The sequence below is a fragment of the Solanum verrucosum genome, unplaced genomic scaffold (genome assembly GCF_900185275.1).
Source record: "Solanum verrucosum unplaced genomic scaffold, falcon-dt-bn FXZP01001237.1, whole genome shotgun sequence".
Classification (NCBI taxonomy): Eukaryota; Viridiplantae; Streptophyta; class Magnoliopsida; order Solanales; family Solanaceae; genus Solanum; species Solanum verrucosum.
Genome location: NW_026019558.1, coordinates 340,830 through 361,505, shown reverse-complemented (window position 1 = coordinate 361,505; position 20,676 = coordinate 340,830).

The following is a 20,676-nucleotide window of genomic DNA, read 5'->3' as shown; positions in this document are numbered from 1 at the left end:
AAGCTCAGTCCTAGATATGTAGGTCCTTACAAGATCTTGAAAAAGATTGGTAGAGTGGCGTATAAGTTAGAGTTGCCAACTGAACTAGCAACACTGCATCCTGTTTTTCACATTTCGCCATTGAAGAAGTGTGTGGGTGATCCAACATCTATTGTACCTTTAGAAAGTGTGGTTGTGAAGGATAGTCTCACTTATGAAAAGGTACCAGTTGAAATCCTTGATCGTCAGGTTCGAAGGTTGAGAAACAAAAAAGTCACTTCAGTCAAGTTTTTGTGGAGGAGTCAGTCCATAGGGGAGCTACTTGGGAAGCAGAAGCAGCCATGATGTCCAAGTACCCTTACCTCTTTCCTTCCTATTCAACTCCAGCTTGAGGTAATAGTTCCTCATCAGTTTTTCAGTCATTCTTGCGCATATTCAGTCTTAGAATCATGTTCCTTCAGTCTATACTTGCATTTTCAGGGTATTTGCATATTCTTGGAACTTAGTACAGTCCGAAATCAGTTTCTAGTATTTAGTGGTAGGGATTGCAACTTCTTCCCTCCATACTCAGCTAGTTTAGTCTTCATTCGAGGATGAATGGTCCCAAGGGGGAGATAATGTAACACCACGTATCTAAAACAGACAAAAAATGTAGATTTTGAGAAGTTGCAGGTGCAACCCATGGTTGCCATCCACGGACCGTAGGTCAGACCACGGCCCGTGCTGGTGGTCTGTGGTTCACCACTGCAAACCCTCCCAAAACCCAGCTCAAAAAATAGACTAAGTCCCGACCCACGGTCAGTAAGTCAGACCGCGGTCCATAGGTCAGACCATGGTCCATGTATTAAGGCCCCCTTTACCCAACCTCTGACATAAATGACGGCCGACCAACACTGACCATCGTTTGATCAACAGTCTATATGTCTGACCGTAGGTGAGGGTCAACAGCCAGTTAGAGGAGAATAGTTGATTGGGTCAACTTCAAATGGTCATAACTCTTAGCACAAAAGGAATTATGTGTCCCATCACCTATGATATGATATATAATTGAATCCTCTTTCCAACGCCACCGAGTTTGCTAAAATCCTACCTGCGAGTAAAAAGTTATGCTCGTTTTAGTGAAGCCTTGTCGGGCAGAATTCACTTACAACCCCAATCTACTGACCGTAGATTGACCTACGGCCCGTAGGTCCCGTTCGTCAATCACTCCGACAGCAGTTAAGTCAGGGGTCTTTTGGTCTTTTCCTATTTCATTGAACCCCCAAACTACGTCGATTAGACCCTAAATTATGAGGTTTTAGTTAGTTTAAGCCTAGAAACATAACTTGAACTTACCTAAGTCAAATCATTAATCAAAACATAGAATATTAGAAGCAAGAGAGGAGAAAAAGGTCAAGAACGCTAGTTCAAGAATGCAACAAGGTTCGATCAGTTTCAGCCCCAAAATCTAAAGATTTCTCCGTGGAATTCGTCACCAGGTATGTGGGATTTCACTAGTGGTTTCCTTTCACCCATTAGGTCCCTAGTTTTTAGTTAGTTTCTTTATTCCCTTATTATGATTAGACCTAGGGTTTCTTGGAAGTTAGAATTGTTGGGTTCTTATTTGTTAGAATGATTCAAATCAGATTAGTACGTTAATATTCAGTTTAATGCATGAATTCTAGAACCCTAGCTATGTATTTCTTTAGTTCTTGAATTACTCATGATAGGTCAGATATGTCACACCCCTTTTTGCGCACGGCGGCGGGAGGGTTTTTCCATTTTAAGTGACGTTATTGATTAAGGGATTATTTTGTTTTTCAGAGTCACCACTTGGAATTGAGTTATGGTGTTCCAAGTCACCTTTTTGTTTAATCCCTAATCATAAGGAAATGACTCTTTATTTGGTCTGCGAATTAGAAATTCGGGTAAGGAATTCTGTTGACTGAGCGGAAGGTATTAGGCATTCCTCGAATCTCGTGGTTCTAGCACGGTCGCTTTTATTGACTTATACTTATCTTGATATATTTTTTTGGATAATTTGTGTCTATATGCCATGGTTTGCTTATTTTTAATTGTTGAATTTTTATTAGTCTTAAACCGGATGCATAACTGTATTCTCGGTCTTGACATTTGGAGACATAACTGTCTTCGCCTCTCGAGTTCATCACACCTCATAATCTCAATTTACACTTCTTGGTTTGAATTAACAAAATTAATTATCAAAATAATTTGGTCAAGGTGCGTAACCGCATCCTTGAATTTATTAAGTATCTCAAAAAGATGTGGAACCACATTCTTAATTGAGATGAAATTTAATTATTATTACTCATATAATGTATAATAGAGCCTAATAAATACCTATGATTATATTAAAATAGTCTAAAATAGATAGAGACATCAAAATATTATAGTGTTCAAAATTTTCCTATATTTCAATTACCCCCACTCGGCTTACTAAATTTTATTATGTTGAATCTTATCATCTTGACGCAATTATGCTTCCAGATATTAACAAAACAGAGCATGGTTAATTTATATATATACTTTTTACTATTCTAAATCTAAATAATAAATTTTGAATAAGACAAATATATGAATTAAAATCACGCTTAAACTAATGATTAATGACACATGTTGACCTATTTTATTAACAATAAAGTAAAAAAAAATCTTAAAATAAAACTTTTATTTTTTGTAAGTTATTAAACCAAATCTAATAATATAATTAATGAACCGATAAAAGGCCCTTTTTAGAGAAAAGATAAAAAATAAAAAAATAAAAATCTTTATTAGTTATATTAAATTTAAACTAATATTATCTACATGTCATATAGAATAACAGGAACACTTTGTTTCAGATGACTTTTGTACTTTTTTTTTTTTTTTTTTGCACATCTTGTTTTATTAATTTTATATTTATTTTTTTCATTCTACTTCTCTCTTCTTATTTTATTTTATTTTTGTTCTTTGTAAGTTTTTTTTTTTTTTTTTTTTTTTTTTAACGTTCTGTACATTTTTTTTTACATTCTGTTTTTCTTCTTTGCTTTTTATTTTTAATTTTTGCTGTGCTATGTTTTTGTTTCTTTTTTTTCTTTTGTTTTATTATTTTTCGTTGTTCTTTTTTTTTTATATATTTTTATAATATTTTTTCTTTTGACATTCTGTACATTTATTTTCTTTTTTCTTTTTTAATCTATTTTAATTTAATTTGTCTTCGTAGCTTCTCCTTATCCTAACAAGTTTATTATTATTATTTTTTGTTAGAACCCTAAATATCAAGACAACACACATATTATAGCATAAAACATGACTTAATACTTTTCTAAATACTATCAAACAAAGAATTCATTCAACTAGGTAAGACACAAACATAAAAACTTTGATAATTAATTAAGGAAAAAGAGTGAGGAATGGACTCTTAAGCATGTAAGAAATACTCACATGTCATATAGCATGTTCGAATATATTTCAGTACACAACATTAATAATATTAACAGATTAAACACATACAAAATCTGAACAACTTCAATATATTGAAATTAATTCTTGCACAATAATGACATAAAATTATGCAAAAAATAAAAATACAAATAAATGTTACCTCTTGTGAAAATTAGTTAACGAGAAGAAATGACAAATAATCAGGAGCCACGAACTTGAAACCGCGAAAATAGATTTCCAGATCTTCAATCACAATGTGAGAAAGTACAATATGTATTGCTTTTTTTTAATGCCTATATCTCTGTGTGTGCCTTTTTGTGTGTCCTCTCTTTTGCAGTATGTGGGTGTATGTATATAGGTATTAGGATAGGTGTAGGTGTGGGGTAGTGGGTTGTATTGTGTGGGGTGTGGAATGTGGAGGAAAACGTGAGGGAGTGGGAGTGTGGGGAAGTTGAGAGAAAGTGGGAGTATAACTTGATGATGGTTTTATTTTATTTTCTTATTTATTTTTTAATTTTTGGAAGATAAGTCAAAAGCTTTTGTTCTCCTTTTCCCTTTTTGGTTTTGTACGTGTAGTATGTTTTGGATAGGAGTAGGAGTGGGGTAGGTTTGTTAGATTATTTAGGTTATTTTTTATTTTTATTTTAGTTTTACTCTACTTTTAAAAGAATAATAACTAACTACAAATAATAAATTATAATAACATATAAACTAATTATTTAAAATTAATAAAAATCTAAGAAAAAAGTCAACTAGCTATATGTATATATAAAAAAAATAATTAAATAATACTACCATTTTTCGGTGCGGAACTCGTAGTTGAGGGATTCATGAAAGTGGTAGTGTGGTAGGTGGTAGTGTGGTAGGTGAGTATTTTATTTTAAAGATTTTATTGTAGTGTTCTTTTGCTAAGTGTCTTAATCTTGATATCTCTTTAATGTTATTTTTTGGTAGTGTGAAATTCATGGTAAAATGTAATAATATTTATTGTAACATTCTTCCGATAGTTGTTTTAATCTGAATATTTCTTTAATATTATTTATGATATATTCTAGATATAACATATCTTCGGTTCTTTGGTACATAGATAAATTTTCCTCTATTAATTGTTCTAATAGTTTTATATCTTCCATAGATTCTATCCAATATTGTAAATATTCGTAATTCATTTTAATCTGAATTTATTTCTAAATCGTACCATTCTATTCTTTCATTATCTAAATATAGATCTTGTAAATCTATTCCATACCATTCTTGATTTAATATATTTTCTGATTCGTAGTCATCAAATATTTTTTCCCATATGATTCTTCTTAACTCAATTATTTCTATACCGTTAAGTATATATAATATTAAAGTTTCATAATTTTTTATCATCTCGTCATGCATATATGTAATCATGTTCGTTGTTTATGCAGTTTTTATTTTCAAATTATTCCTTCCTATCATATTCATAATTGATTAAATTCATATTAGATCATTATGAACTAGATTATCTTTATCATGTTTTCCTGTCACTACTAGCATCGTACTTTAGCGGATACTTCCTTCTTATCAGCGCCTCAACTTTGTTTACTCCCCTAAACGGCTTTCCTTGCCTACCGGTTTCAACATTAGGATGACATAGTATAGAAGTTTTCTCCCTGTTTCCAGTGTGCTAATAAACTAGAAATCATGATTCAAATAATTCTAATGCATAATAACTAACATAAATTTATTCAATCATATATATGATATTCAGGAATATATGAAATTAGTTCTGCATATTTTTTGAACAATATACCTTTGCCTCTTGCTTAGCCATGCTATCTGAAATATCTGATTGGATATCAGATTGTTGTTCCATTAACTTTTAAGTATTTTTATATCTTAGTGGAGAGAGTGTTTATAAGAAAGTTTTTATTATGTTAGGCAATGCCTGCCTTACAACATTTACAACCGACTCTTTATATAGACATACATACTCTAATACGGTTTTTACATCTGTCCACTAACTATTTACTACTATTCATGAATAGTTCCTATTTTATCCTATTAAGACTTATTTACACCTAACTTTTACACTTGTCTAATATGCACATGCATGCTACTATTTACTTTACGACTTATATACTACATTTTATGACACATTACTTACTACAACACACATTTTTATGACTTTTTACATATCTCTTTACACTTTTTCAAAATATCTATCTTTTTTTTGTTTTCTTCTTATCTTTGTCTTCCGTCTTCTTGACTTCTTCTTCTTATCTTCATAGATTATTCCAGCTGGACGTCTGGGATTATATTATCTTCTCCGTTGCATTTCGAACATATGTGGTCAGGGTATTTGTGACCAATTAGCTTGCAATATCTCGTTAATAATTCTGCCGAAATAAATCCTACTTTTAGTGCTCGTGTTGTAGGTTGTTCTTCTGGCTTAAGTAATGATAAAATCCATCTCTGGACTTCATCCATATCTGTTTCCTTAGCTCCCTTGAATTGGAATAAATCATTAACTGGTCTCTTGCATAGTAGCTCCATATAGCGTTTCCGTTTAAATAATTATTTGCTAATTCTTGTATAATTGTTGATATACCAATTATCCTTTTGTTGGCATAAAAACTTGGTATCTCTATTTTGCATATCTCTTCTTGTTGTCCGATATCCTCGGGTATAATCATATCTTTAGTTAATCCTATCTTGATAACCTGTATTGAGGTTTTATTTCCTCGTATAATATCTCCGCTGGTGCTGTATAGAATTTTATATAAAATAAATTTCCTTTCGTAACTCTTTTGTATATGATAAATGCTTTGTGTAGTTCTGGTATTCCACTAACTTCTTCTCCGTCATATGTGTATACGGTATTTAACAGTCCGTAGTTGTAACATGTTCTTACTAAATTAGCGTTAGTTTTCGGTTGTGCAATTAACTTGTTATATCCTTGTAACTTTTGTGTCAAATAATCTTGGTTTGGTTCTTTTGTAGTTGATCTGGGGTTGCGGTTTAAATAGGTTTGGATTTTGTGGATATTTTCAATATAGGTTCGTGTGATGTAGTTATATGTCTTTTTCTGATTTTGGTTTTGCAAACTATCTGCGTATGTAGATGTTTGTGGTTCTATAGACACATGTCTAGGTGTCCTTTGGGTAAATGGTTTTGCAAATAGTTGGTTTAAGTTCACATTTTTATGTTGTTTATCGCTAACTTGTTTGCTTGTACCTGCAGCTGTATTTAAACAAACATTATGGGTTTTAAGGAGTTTCCCATCGTCTCCTTTTAGCTCTGGCTTTTTTCCGTCTTCCGCTTGACGTAGCTCCGCATTTTTATAGTCATGCTGCTGACTAGCTTTAGACTTCAGATTATCTTCATTAGTCTTTAGCTTTTGTATCTCGTTGTCCATACTATCCACTTTTGTACAAAGTGTAGTAATAGCTTTGAGTATTTTTTCGATTGTATCTTCTTCCTCAGTCTCAGTCTGAGTAGCTTTGTCGTGATAGGTAATCTGCAATAACATTCTTATCAGTTTTTATTACTTCAATTGTAAATGTAAAATTTAATATATTTAATACCAATCTCCTTATTTCTTTTGTTGTTACCGAATCTTGTATTTTTCTTGTTAGCCACCATTTTACTTGTGTATTATCTGTTCTTATAATAAATTTGTTATATACTATATATGGTTCAAATGATAATAAACACTTATATACTGAATATAATTCTTTTCTATTTATTTCCCATTTTATTTCTGTATTATTAAATGTTCCTGAATAATACCTGCAATGATGTTCTATCGTAGTGTCATCATACCTATACTTTAATATTCCTCCATAACTTTTTTCACTCGCATCTGATTCTATTATATAAGTAAATTTTTTGTTTTCATCTGGAAAGTATAGTTTAGGTAAGTTTTTACATGATAATTTTACCTTTTGTATTTGTATTTGGTCTTTTTTATCAAACTGATATTTATATCTTTCTTTAATTTTTGTTGTAATGGTTTTAAATTTTCTGCTAGTTTTGGTATGTATTCTCTTACTTGATTTACTAGTCCTAAGAATGATTGTAATTTCTTTTTTGTGTCTAGTTGTTCATTTGAGTTAATTATTTTTTGTACTATATGTGTTTGCATTTTTATCCCTTTTTATCAATTTGTATTCCTAAGAATTCTATTTGATTTTTTATTATATCAGCTTTCTTTTTACTTAGACTATACCTGAATATTCTATGATGTGTATAAATTTTTCTAATAATCTTATATGTTCATCTTGTGTCTTAGAATATAATAATATATCATCGATGTACACTACACAATTTTCTATTTGTTTAAAGTAATTGTCCATAAAGTGTTGATATCTACCTGGTGCGTTTTTATATCCAAATGGTAATACATTCCATTCATAAAATCCTTGTGGTACAGTGAATGTTGTTAGTTTTTTAGATTCTTCTTCTAGTTTTAAGTGATAAATCCTGATTTACAATCAAATTTGCTAAAATAATTATATCCTTGTATTTGTCTTATCTTTAGTATTTTATTTGGTATCGGATAATTATATGTTTTAGTTTTTGCATTTAAATTTCTATAATCAATAACTATTCTACTTTTTCCTCTTTTTTGTTCACTATGTTTATTTACGATAAATGCCGGGCTTGTATGCTTACTATTGCTTTCTTGTATATATCCTTTTTCTAGTAATTCGTCTATATGTATCTTAAATTCGGTTAAATCATTAAAATTATACTTTAATGGTTTTTGGGTTATTATACTGTTATTATCAATTAGCTCAATTTTTACTTTTGTTTTATGTTTTTCCCATCCTTGTAAAGGATCCTCACTATATAATAACTCTAACTTATCTTGAATTATTTTTACTTTATCTATAGAGAATATAATTAATTCTATTTTAGGGTCTTCTTCTTTTATATTTTCTAATTTTTGTGTAATTTTTTCACTTCCTTTTATCCATTCTGTTGTTTTTTGTTTTTTATTATTTACTCTTTTTGCTCCTATTTTTTGTTTACACGGTGTTGTGAACCACCAGTGTGTTTTTGTTATTATATGTGGGTATAATTTTTCTAAAAATGGCATTCCTAATAGCATATCTTTTGTAGTTAATTCAAAGTTATATATTTCTTCTATAGTTAATATCTTATCCCATATTGTACTTTTATATTTTTTGCCTTATATGTGATCATGCTTCCTTCATTATTAAATCCATTACTACTATCGGTGTTTTTAATTTTTCCCATTTATCTCCTGGTAAACAATTGTATTTACATATATTAGCTTCTGCTCCCGTATCTATCATTGGTGTATAATATCGGTTGTAATATCCTTCTATTATTATCTTTGCAAGTATATATATTTCATTATTTTTATATTTTTATCATACCAAAGTCCTTTTTATTATTACTCTTTTATTTTCATAATTTATTGTTAACTGTTTGTCTTCTAGATTATATGGTTTTACTTGTTCCAACGATTTTATTCCTAAAATGATATTTTCATTTCCTTGATAAATTTTGAATTTTATTACTATTTGTACTCCTCCGATGATTATTTCCTTTTATGTAGTTTCTTCGGTATACATTAATGCTTTTGGTAGTTCGGAGCATGATTGTTCAATAGTTATTATTTCATCTTCCGTCACTAATTCTCTTGTAATATAGTTTTCTTCTCGTCTGTATCTATTAATATTAAATATTTTCGTTGTTCCATTATTCCCGTTATGTAGTAATGATGTGGTTTTATATCTTCTTCTATTGATTTTTGTGGGGTTTTATCTATTCTCCTTGAGGTACTCATTTTTGATGATATTTGGGTATCTCATTGTTTATCCTTTTCGATGTGCTTAGTCTTTCTTTTACTATTTCTAAATCTTCTTCTATATCAATTTCATTATAACTATAATCGTTTTTATCTATGACTGTAACTATTCTTTCAAAGGGATCTTCTATTTTTATTTTATCTATTTTATTTTTTGCTGTTATTTTATGTTTTGTTGTTAGAACATATAAGTTTTTACATCTAGCTGTAAATATTTTACTTCCTGGGGCTAGTTCTATCCCTGACATTCGCCAGTATAATACTAGTGATTTATCTATATTCCTGTCATTTATTGCTACTGAGTAGTTAGCACTTATTATAAACTTAAATTTTTGGTATATGAGGTTACCTCTTACTGCACTTATTATACTTTTTTCTATGGGTTGTATAATTCTATCATCCGCTAAGTATATTTCTATGGGTGTATCTATTCCTTCTCTAAAACATGCTTTTATTAATATTTCTGTTCCTCCTAAATGTACATATTTAATTGGATTTTTAGCCTTAATATCTTGTATTTCTTTATTTATTATTCGTTTATTTATTATTGGTATTTTGGCCTTTCCTTTAGTGTATTTGCAATCTATGATATGTTCTCTTTGACTTACTACATAATATTCTTCTTTTTGTCGTTTAAACCAGTTTCTTACTGTTGGTATTTCGAATATTTTTGCTACGCTTAGGTCTAATTCTTTTCCTTTTATTTGTTCAAATATACTATTATCAAATATTATTTTCTGTTCTAAATATTCTTCGTCTTGATGTTTTCTTTATTTATTGTTTGTATATCTGCTTCAGTCATTTGTTATATTATAGAATTCATTTTCTATTTCTATGTCATTATCTATTTCATTTTCCGATAATTCATATATACTATCATTGCTTTCTAATTCATAATCTACGTATTCTATTTGTGTATATTTTTCATCGTCTATTATTATTTCTGATATTTGTTTTTTCTTTGGATTTTTAGGTAATTTACAATCTCTAGCTATATGTCCTAATTTTCCACAATTATAACAAGTACATTCCGTTAGTTTTCTTTTTGGTCTATATGGTCTTTTGGTTTTGTAATTTTTTACATAGTACCTTCTTCTTGGTTTTTTATATTTATATTTTGATCTGTATTTTTTATTATATTTCTTTTTATTTTTATAATACCTATCCGTACAACCAAATTGAGGTGCTGTCTTATTTTTGCAACATGCCAAGTTTTTTACTAATATTTTTTCCATTTTTATTTCTTCTTTATGTTTTTCACATAGTTCCATAAACCATCGTTGTAAGAATTTTATTCTAGCTCCTAAGGTATCTGTTAATTCTGCTTCATTCCAACTTTTTATTACTTTTGAATTAAAAGGTTCTGGTAATTTTGTAAAATATAATTTTCTTATTTCTTTACTTTCTTCTATGCTATATGTTCCTTTATAATAATATTCTCTAAATGCACATGTATATTCATCTATGTAACACATATTACATATTGCTAATTTTGTCATTAGATTCCGATTTATGATTTTTTCTTTATTTTGTTCTTCTACTTCTGTTGTCATACTACTAAATTCATTTCTTATAGCTATTTCATATTTATATAATATTTCCATGGTTGTAGTGGCTATTCCACCATCAAATTTTTTATTATTTCTTAAAGTTGTTAAGCTTTCATTTGTTAAATTTTGTAGCCATAATTTTACTGTTCCTATAAGTGTCCTTTCTATGTATCCTGGTGCCTCTGCTATTACTATCTTGTTATCTATTAATTGTTTTGATATGTATCCTACCCATAATTGGATTGTTTTATTTATGTCTGCTACACAGTCTAAATCTAAAAATTCATGTTGTCCAGTTATTGGTTTAGGCGTCCATTTTTTATTTAATCTTTTATCCCATGTAGTTTTTTCTTTATCATATTGTTCATAATTTTCATTATAATATTTTGGATTAAATTTTTTGGGTTTTTACTCCTGATGTGCTAGGTTTTTCGTCCATGTCTACGTCTTCTGTATTTACTTCTAAATTCTTTGTATTATCTATGTTTGCTAAAAGTTCCGTATATGTTTCGCTTGTTTCCGAATGTTGTTCTAGATCATCATCGTTTATTTCATCAACTCTTATTTCGGGTAGATTATCTTGGTTATTTTCTTCTTTTTCTCCTAATTCATCTTGTAATTGCAATTTTTCTTTAAATTTAATTATCTCATTTGCTAATTTTGTTTTTTGTTCTTTTTCTTTTTGTTTAATTTCATACATTTCTTTTAATATTGCTAGCTCTTTTTCTAGCTCTATTATTTTAGTTTTTTTACTTCTTCTAATTGTTGTACTTCCTTTTTTGCTTGTTGTTTTATTTTTTCAATTTCCGTTCTTCTATCTATTTCTTCATTTTCTTTTGTTATTCTTACCATAGCAGTTAAACTATCTTCTAGTTTTACCGTTTCTTTTTCTAACATTAAACTTATATTGTCACTATTTTCTTATATCTTCTTCCTAGATTAGAAAATATTATCTTTATTTTTAATCCGTCATAATTTTCATATGTTTTTTCATCTATTGCGTATTCTTCTTTATTCATTTATAAATTATGTTGTAGTTTATATTCTAAGTTATTTATTTGTATTTCTAGATATAAAATAGTCTTTCTTTGTGCTACTATAGATTTGTGACAAATTCCTGCGAATATATTATTGTTAAGTCTATTTTGCCTATGTTCTAATTCTTGTCGTTTTTCTATAATTATTTCATTAAGTTTTTGTCTATATTCGTTATTCTTGTTATTCATTGTATTTTTAAATATTGAATATATTTATATTCTATTTTAGATATATTATTTATTAATTGATCTAATTTTTCATTATCAGTCTTTTGATATTAAGTTTTTATATTCCGGATATAATTTATTTAATTTTCTTCTTATTTTTCTTAATTTTCTACTTGTATGTTTCTTACCGTGTTCTTATTATCCATAGCTCTGATACATTTTTCGTGCGAACTCGTAGTTGAGGGATTCATAAAAGTGGTAGTGTGGTAGGTGTAGTGTGGTAGGTGAGTATTTTATTTTAAAGATTTTATTGTAGTTCTTTGCTAAGTGTCTTAATCTTGATATCTTTAATGTTATTTTTTGGTAGTGTGAAATTCATGGTAAAATGTAATAATATTTATTGTAATATTCCGATAGTTGTTTTAATCTGAATATTTCTTTAATATTATTTATGATATATTCTAGATATAGCATATCTTAGGTTCTTTGGTACATAGATAATTTTCCTCTATTAATTGTTTTAATAGTTTTATATCTCATAGATTCTATCCAATATTGTAAATATTCGTAATTCATTTTAATTGAATTTATTTCTAAATTTACCATTCATTCTTTCATTATCTAAATATAGATCTTGTAAATCTATTTCATACTATTCTTGATTTAATATATTTTCTGATTCGTAGTCATCAAATATTTTTCCCATATGATTCTTCTTAACTCAATTATTTCTATACCGTTAAGTATATATAATATTAAAGTTTCATAATTTTTTATCATCTCTTATTATTTCTGATATTTGTTTTTCTTTACATTTTATAAAAAAAATATTAGTAAAAAACTTGGCATGTTGCAAAAATAAGACAGCACCTCAATTTGGTTGTACGGATAGGTATTATAAAAATAAAAGGAAATATAATAAAAAATACAGATCAAAATATAAATATAAAAAACCAAGAAGAAGGTACAATGTAAAAAATTACAAAACCAAAAGACCATATAGACCAAAAAGAAAACTAACGGAATGTACTTGTTATAATTGTGGAAAATTAGGACATATAGCTAGAGATTGTAAATTACCTAAAAATCCAAAGAAAAAACAAATATCAGAAATAATAATAGATGATGAAAAATATACACAAATAGAATACGTAGATTATGAATTAGAAAGCAATGATAGTATATATGAATTATCGAAAAATGAAATAGATAATGACATAGAAATAGAAAATGAATTCTATAATATAACAAATGACTGAAGCAGATATACAAACAATAAATAAAGAAAACATCAAGACGAAGAATATTTAGAACAGAAAATAATATTTGATAATAGTATATTTGAACAAATAAAAGGGAAAGAATTAGACCTAAGCGTAGCAAAAATATTCGAAATACCAACAGTAAGAAACTGGTTTAAACGACAAAAAGAATAATATTATGTAGTAAGTCAAAGAGAACATATCATAGATTGCAAATACACTAAAGGAAAGGCCAAAATACCAATAATAAATAAACGAATAATAAATAAAGAAATACAAGATATTAAGGCTAAAAATCCAATTAAATATGTACATTTAGGAGGAACAGAAATATTAATAAAAGCATGTTTTAGAGAAGGAATAGATACACCCATAGAAATATACTTAGCGGATGATAGAATTATACAACCCATAGAAAAAGTATAATAAGTGCAGTAAGAGGTAACCTCATATACCAAAAATTTAAGTTTATAATAAGTGCTAAATACTCAGTAGCAATAAATGACAGGAATATAGATAAATCACTATTATTATACTGGCGAATGTCAGGGATAGAACTAGCCCCAGGAAGTAAAATATTTACAGCTAGATGTAAAAACTTATATGTTCTAACAACAAAACATAAAATAACCGCAAAAAATAAATAGATAAAATAAAAATAGAAGATCCCTTTGAAAGAATAGTACAGTCATAGATAAAAACGATTATAGTTATAATGAAATTGATATAGAAGAAGATTTAGAAATAGTAAAAGAAAGACTAAGCACATCGAAAAGGATAAACAATGAGATACCCCAAATATCATCAAAAATGAGTACTCAAGGAGAATAGATAAAACCCCACAAAAATCAATAGAAGAAGATATAAAACCACATCATTACTACATAACGGGAATAATGGAACAACGAAAATATTTAATATTAATAGATACAGGATGAGAAGAAAACTATATTACAAGAGAATTAGTGACGGAAGATGAAATAATAACTATTGAACAATCATGCTCCGAACTACCAAAAGCATTAATGTATACCGAAGAAACTACAGAAAAGGAAATAATCATCGGAGGAGTACCAATAGTAATAAAATTCAAAATATATCAAGGAAATGAAAATATCATTTTAGGAATAAAATGGTTGGAACAAGTAAAACCATATAATCTAGAAGACAAACAGTTAACAATAAATTATGAAAATAAAAGAGTAATAATAAAAAGGACTTTGGTATGATAAAAATATAAAAATAATGAAAATATATATACTTGCAAAGATAATAATAGAAGGATATTACAACCGATATTATACACCAATGATAGATACGGGAGCAGAAGCTAATATATGTAAATACAATTGTTTGCCAGAAGATAAATGGGAAAAATTAAAAACACCGATAGTAGTAACAGGATTTAATAATGAAGGAAGCATGATCACATATAAGGCAAAAAATATAAAATACAAATATGGGATAAGATATTAACTATAGAAGAAATATATAACTTTGAATTAACTACAAAAGATATGCTATTAGGAATGCCATTTTTAGAAAAATTATACCCACATATAATAACAAAACACACTGGTGGTTCACAACACCGTGTAAACAAAAAATAGGAGCAAAAAGAGTAAATAATAAAAAACGAAAAACAACAGAATGGATAAAAGGAAGTGAAAAATTACACAAAAATTAGAAAATATAAAGAAGAAGACCCTAAAATAGAATTAATTATATTCTCTATAGATAAAGTAAAAATAATTCAAGATAAGTTAGAATTATTATATAGTGAGGATCCTTTACAAGGATGGGAAAAACATAAAACAAAAGTAAAAATTGAGCTAATTGATAATAACAGTATAATAACCCAAAAACCATTAAAGTATAATTTTAATGATTTAACCGAATTTAAGATACATATAGATGAATTACTAGAAAAAGGATATATACAAGAAAGCAATAGTAAGCATACAAGCCCGGCATTTATCGTAAATAAACATAGTGAACAAAAAAGAGGAAAAAGTAGAATGGTTATTGATTATAGAAATTTAAATGCAAAAACTAAAACATATAATTATCCGATACCAAATAAAATACTAAAGATACGACAAATACAAGGATATAATTATTTTAGCAAATTTGATTGTAAATCAGGATTTTATCACTTAAAACTAGAAGAAGAATCTAAAAAACTAACACATTCACTGTACCACAAGGATTTTATGAATGGAATGTATTACCATTTGGATATAAAAACGCACCAGGTAGATATCAACACTTTATGGACAATTACTTTAAACAAATAGAAAATTGTGTAGTGTACATCGATGATATATTATTATATTCTAAGACACAAGATGAACATATAAGATTATTAGAAAAATTTATACACATCATAGAATATTCAGGTATAAGTCTAAGTAAAAAGAAAGCTGATATAATGAAAAATCAAATAGAATTCTTAGGAATACAAATTGATAAAAAGGGATAAAAATGCAAACACATATAGTACAAAAAATAATTAACTCAAATGAACAACTAGACACAAAAAAGAAATTACAATCATTCTTAGGACTAGTAAATCAAGTAAGAGAATACATACCAAAACTAGCAGAAAATTTAAAACCATTACAACAAAAATTAAAGAAAGATATAGAATATCAGTTTGATAAAAAAGACCAAATACAAATACAAAAGGTAAAATTATTATGTAAAAACTTACCTAAACTATACTTTCCAGATGAAAACAAAAAATTTACTTATATAATAGAATCAGATGCGAGTGAAAAAAGTTATGGAGGAATATTAAAATATAGGTATGATGACACTACGATAGAACATCATTGCAGGTATTATTCAGGAACATTTAATAATACAGAAATAAAATGGGAAATAAATAGAAAAGAATTATATTCAGTATATAAGTGTTTATTATCATTTGAACCATATATTGTATATAACAAATTTATTATAAGAACAGATAATACACAAGTAAAATGGTGGCTAACAAGAAAAATACAAGATTCGGTAACAACAAAAGAAATAAGGAGATTGATATTAAATATATTAAATTTTACATTTACAATTGAAGTAATAAAAACTGATAAGAATGTTATTGCAGATTACCTATCACGACAAAGCTACTCAGACTGAGACTGAGGAAGAAGATACAATCGAAAAAATACTCAAAGCTATTACTACACTTTGTACAAAAGTGGATAGTATGGACAACGAGATACAAAAGCTAAAGACTAATGAAGATAATCTAAAGTCTAAAGCTAGTCAGCAGCATGACTATAAAAATGCGGAGCTACGTCGACCGGAAGACGGAAAAAACCAGACCTAAAAGGAGACGATGGAAACTCCTTAAAACCCATAACATTTGTTTAAATACAGCTGCAGGTACAAGCAAACAAGTTAGCGATAAACAACATAAAAATGCTAACTTAAACCAGCTATTCGAAAAACCATTTACCCAAAGGACACCTAGACATATGTCCATAGAACCGCAAACATCTACATATGCAGATAGTTTGCAAAACCAAAATGAGAAAAAGACATATAACTACATCACACGAACCTATATTGAAAATATCTACAAAATCCAAACCTATTTAAACCGCAACCCCAGATCAACTACAAAAGAACCAAACCAAGATTATTTGACACAAAAATTACAAGGATATAACAAGTTAATTGCACAACCGAAAACTAACGCTAATTTAGTAAGAACATGTTACAACTACGGACTGTTAAATACCGTATACACATATGACGGAGAAGAAGTTAGTGGAATACCAGAACTACACAAAGCATTCATCACATACAAAAGAGTTACGAAAGGAAATTTATTTTATATAAAATTCTATACAGCACCAGCGGAGATATTATACGAGGAAATAAAACCCCCAATACAGGTTATCAAGATAGGATTAACTAAAGATATGATTATACCCGAGGATATCGGACAACAAGAAGAGATATGCAAAATAGAGATACCAAGTTTTTATGCCAACAAAAGGATAATTGGTATATCAACAATTATACAAGAGGTAGCAAATAATTATTTAAACGGAAACGCTATATGGAGCTACTATGCAAGAGACCAGCTAATGATTTATTCCAATTCAAGGGAGCTAAGGAAAGCAGATATGGATGAAGTCCAAAGATGGATTTTATCACTACTAAAGCCAGAAGAACGACCTACGACACGAGCACTAAAAGAAGATTTATTTCAGCAGAATTATTAACCAGATATTGCAAGCTAATTGGTCATAAATACCCGACCATATATGTTCAAAGTGCAACGGAGAAGATAATATAATTCCAGACGTCCAGCTGGAATAATCTAAGAAGATAAGAAGAAGGAGTCAAGAAGACGGAAGACAAAGATAAGAAGAAAACAAAAAAGAAGATAGATATTTTGAAAAAAGTGTAAAGAGATATGTAAAAAGTCATAAAAATATGTATTGTAGTGTAATGTGTCATAAAATGTAGTATATAAGTCGTAAAGTAAATAGTAGCATGCATGTGCATATTAGACAAGTGTAAAAGTTAGGTGTAAATAAGTCTTAATAGGATAAAATAGGAACTATTCATGAATAGTAGTAAATAGTAAGTGGACAGATGTAAAAAACGTATTAGAGTATGTATGTCTATATAAAGAGTCGGTTGTAAATGTTGTAAGGCAGGCATTGCCTAACATAATAAAAACTTTCTTATAAACACTCTCTCCACTAAGATATAAAAATACTTAAAAGTTAATGGAGCAACAATCTGAAATCCAATCAGATATTTCAGATAGCATGGCTAAGCAAGAGGCAAAGTATATTGTTCAAAAAATATGCGGAACTAATTTCATATATTCCTGAATATCATATATATGATTGAATAAATTTATGTTAGTTATTATGTATTAGAATTATTTGAATCATGATTTCTAGTTTATTAGCACACTGGAAACAGGGAGAAAACTTCTATACTATGCCATCCTAATGTTGAAACCGGTAGGCGAGGAAAGCCGTTTAGGGGAGTAAACAAAGTTGAGGCGCTGATAAGAAGAAAATATCCGCTAAAGTACGATGATAGTAGTGACAGGAAAACATGATAAAGATAATCTAGTTCATAATGATCTAATATGGATTTAATCAATTATGAATATGATAGGAAGGAATAATTTGAAATAAAAAACCTGCATAATAAAGAACATGACTACATACATGCATGATGAAATGATAAAAAACTATGAAACTTTAATCTTATATGTACTTAAAAATATAGAAATAATCGAATTAAGAAGAATAATATGGGAAAAAATATTTAATGATTACGAATCAGAAGATATATTAAATCAAGAATGGTATGAAATAGACCTACATGATTTAGACTTCGAAAGAATAGAATGGTATGATTTAGAAATAAATTCAGATTAAAATGAACTACGAATATTTACAATATTGGATAAAATCTATGGAAGATATAAAACTATTAGAACAATTAATGGAGGAAAATTTATATATGTACCAAAGAACCGAAAATATGTTATATCTGGAATATATCATAAATAATATTAAAGAAATATTCAGATTAAAACAACTATCGGAAGAATATTACAATAAATATTATTACATTTTACCATGAATTTTACACTACCAAAAAATAACATTAAAGAGATATCAAGATTAAGACATTTAGCAAAAGAACACTACAATAAAATCTTTAAAATAAAATACTCACCTACCACACTACCACCTACCACACTATCACTTTCATGAATCCCTCAACTACGAGTTCCGCTAGCACCACCAAAATAAGAAAGTTTTTATTTAGGTTAGCTTTGAGTCCTGAGGTTAGAGATAGCTAATGAAAACAATCATTCATTGTTGAGATAGATTCTAAGTTACAACTTGCAAATAATAACATATCATCAGCAAAGCCAAATGTGTGATATATAGTTTACCACACTTGCGATGAAATTTGAATTCTAATTCTAATTCAGTTTCAATGCGCTTAGACTTCTAGTCATATATTCCATAACTATAACAAATAAGAAAGGCGAAATGGGGTCTCCTTGTCTTAAACCTTTTGCAACATCAAAAGGTTTTGTAAGCTCCCCATTAACCACAATTGAGTAGCTAAGTGTTTGGACACATTTGATGATCAAGGACATGAACTTCATAGGAAACCCCAACTCTTCCATAACTTGTTGGATAAACACCCATTCTGTGCTATCATAAGCTTTCTATTGATCTATCTTGCACATACATCTAGGTGATGTATGGTTCCTCTAATAGGTTTGTATTAATTCATGCACTAAAATGATATTGTCTGCAAATTTCCTCCCAGGTATGAATCCAGCCTATGCATCACTAATAAAATTTTAAATAACATGTTGTAATCTAGTAGATTAGATCGTGGAAATGATTTTGTACATCAGTGTACAATAGGATATTGGTCGATACACCTTCAGAGTGACTAGTTAGGCAGTCTTTCAAACCAAAGTAATACTAGTATAGTTTATTGGTCTATGCATAATAATTGTTGTGAAGAATTACTACACAACAACCACAACATCCTGCTTGATTACAAGCAAATTTTTTTTTTGAAAAAACCGGCAATAGCCATCCACTCCAGGAGCCTTATCTAAACCAATTGCTTGAAGTCCTTCCTCAATTTCCTGTGTTCGGACTTCCTTACATAATAGGAGTTGTTGTGCATGAGTAGGTCATGGCCCCCCTTTCATGAGTTGTCTATTCACTACAGGAGAAGAATTGGTAAAGCTTCCCATAAATCCCTTATAGGATAATCTGATCTCCTCTTTAATATCTTTAGGATCCTCCAAATTAACACCAACCAAAGAAGTTAACTTGATGATCGATTTCCTTTGAGTTTTCTCCTTAAGAAAGAATGATAAATATTAAGTGCTTAAGTCTCCTAACTTTATCTAGTCTACTCTTGCCTTCTGCTTTATTAAACTCTCCTAAATAAGATCCCATTTCTCTACGTTAAGTAAGATCTTCGTCTCTTTAACCACTTGTACAACAGATGTGTCTGTTTTCATCTTCTCATGGATTGCTTGAAGAGTACAACTATAGCTTTCAATCTTCTTACTTACATGTTGCAATTCCACTTTGTTCAACTTTTCAGAAATCAGGCCTTAGTGTTTCTAGAGTTGACCCTTTTTGCCTCATGTGATCTCCATTCCTCCCTTTTTCCACCCTTTTCTACAATAGAGTGTAATTGGTTGTATGGTGACTAAATATTGAAAAATAGAGTTTAATTGCACTTTGGCATTCCATGAGATTATCTTAATGGACACGCATGGGACATGATATGAAACATTTGGGCATTCATATTCAATGATAATATAGCCCTATTTACTCATCCACTCCCCATAGCCAAATAGCTTATATTCTCCTATAAATTCTGTCATGACTTGTTTATTAGTCTATGTA